General features: G+C 38.8%; 1 long non-coding RNA gene across 1 annotated transcript; it reads left to right on the top strand.

Moving 5' to 3' along the window:
- Positions 1-1,274: 1,274 nt before the first annotated feature.
- Positions 1,275-2,053, top strand: LOC105179890. Its single transcript, XR_849399.2, has 3 exons — positions 1,275-1,307; positions 1,486-1,610; positions 1,950-2,053. It is a non-coding gene; the product is annotated as an uncharacterized LOC105179890 (long non-coding RNA).
- Positions 2,054-2,262: the final 209 nt, after the last annotated feature.

Raw genomic sequence — 2,262 nt, 5'->3', positions numbered from 1 at the left:
CCGAGCAGCATCTGATGATTCTTCAGCATCAGTATCTCACATGAATCTTCAAGCAGTTCCTCATCACATTGGCCATCCATTGGAAAACCCTTTTCCAAGAATATTGCGTTTCTTGAGACAAAAATGTGTGGTCTTGATGGGTCATATAAATAATACCTAGTAGCTTTTTTTGGATAACCGACAAACCTGGACAGACTAGACCTTGATTCTAGTTTGTTTCCTACTAGCCTCTTGATGTATGTCGGGCTACCATATACTCTCAAGTACTTGTAGAATGCTGACTTGCCGTGCCGTATCTCATATGGTGTTTGGGGGCACAACTGTAGATGGAGCCATGTTGAGCAACTTGGCCGCTGTCTCTAGAGCGTATTCCCAAAAAGACAAGGGTAGTTGGCTAAAACTCATTTGGATCGAACCATGTCCAATAGGGATCGATTTCTCTTTTCGGCCACACCATTAAGCTGCAGCGTTCCAGGAGGAGTCCACTGATAGATAATTTCCTTCTCTTTTAAGTAATCAATTAACTCAATATTTAAATATTCCCCACCTTGGTTTGATATAAGGGTTTTGATCTTACAACTAGTTTGATTCTCTACTACGAGTCTTAATTCTTTAAATCTTCCAAAGGGCTCAAACTTGAACCTGATGAGGTAAACATAACCATACAGTGAGTGATCATCACTAAAGGTTATGAAAGACGAGTATCCTTCTTTAGCTGGAATATTTAGTGGTCCACAGACATCTGTGTAGATTAAGTCTAACAGACGAGTGGCAAGCGTACTTTGTCCAACAAAAGGTTTCTTTGTCATTTTCTCTTTTGGACAAGATTTGAAAGTTTATTTTAATCTAAGTCCTCTACCTCTAAACTCCTTAATTATGCCAACTTCCTTATCCTTTCTATGGATATATGACTTAACCTTGCATGCCAAATCTGTGTGTTCTCATGATTATCTAATTTTCATTTGTGTTGGGCAATAATAATTCAATTTAACTGTTGGAGAATATATAGACCGTTTGTTAATGTATTAAGCAGATGAAGGTTATCATCAATCATCAAATAAAAACTATTTTTATTGATCTTAAACGCATAACCATTGTCTAAAATAGGAATGAAAATAATGTTTTTTATTATGTTGGATATCTTGGTTATGTGCCCAAACTTGTGTCTGCAGTAGCCCATGGAGCAAGCAGAGAAACAATAGCTTCAGAAACCTATGTATCTGAGGATGGTTCGTTGCAACAAAATTCACAAACTCCTCTGGAGCGAGTTCGCGTTAATTGTTTACGTGTTCTACATTAGCTTGCAGGTAGCACCACCTGTGCTGAAGCTATGGCAGCCACTAGTATTGGGACACCCCAGATATGCTGTGGTTTTAAGCAGCCCCCCCTTTTTCCCCTCCAAGAAAATATCATACAAAAGATGTGTTTATCTGATTAAACATCTGTTGCTAAGTTTGGTATTGTTCTGATGAGCTTTTTCTTCAGGTAGTTCCACTTCTGTCGAACGCGATTGGTTGGCAAGGTGGAAGCATCCTAGCTCTTGAAACCTTAAAGCGTGTTGTAGTTGCAGGGAATCGAGCAAGAGATGCACTTGTTGCACAGGGTCTCAAGTGAGCATCAATATCTCTTTAGACCCTAAGTTGTAGAATTGTTATGCATGTGAAATGTGCAGACGTGGTTAATGAAACAACAATGCGCATAAATTCATCTGTGTTTTCATGATAAATTTTCTAAGATGGGTCCATAAGTAATGCAAATCATGCAATTAGTATTTACTAGATACAAAGTAATTTTCGGCCCACAACGTGCAATTATCTGTCACCTGGGCTAAGATATGGGTGGGTGATTGAGTCTGTTTTTAGAATATTATTGGGATATGCATCCTGATAAAACTACTGTTGCATGTTCCCTGTGTCATGCAATAGTAACATGGCATATAATTGTTGTAGGGTTGGTCTTGTGGAAGTTCTTCTTAGCCTTCTTGATTGGCGAGCTGGGGGAAGAAATGGGCTTTGTTCACAGATGAACTGGAATGAGTAAGAAGCAGCAATTGGCCGGGTTCTTCAAATTGAGGTCTGTACCATATCATGATTTGTGTGAACACATACTGCCTTTTCTGCATGGTGGTTTGGAAAATTCAGATGGTGCCTTTAGATTTAATGATAAATGGCTTTATATCCAAGTATAGAACATTTGCAATGAACTAACATAAAATGCCAGACCAACCTTGTGGGACAGAAGTGGTGCATAATTAGCAAAAGA

Source organism: Sesamum indicum, unplaced genomic scaffold, assembly GCF_000512975.1.
Source record: "Sesamum indicum cultivar Zhongzhi No. 13 unplaced genomic scaffold, S_indicum_v1.0 scaffold00232, whole genome shotgun sequence".
Lineage (NCBI taxonomy): Eukaryota > Viridiplantae > Streptophyta > Magnoliopsida > Lamiales > Pedaliaceae > Sesamum > Sesamum indicum.
The sequence above is the reverse complement of the archived record's forward strand: the minus strand, read 5'-3'. Positions and strand labels throughout refer to the sequence as shown.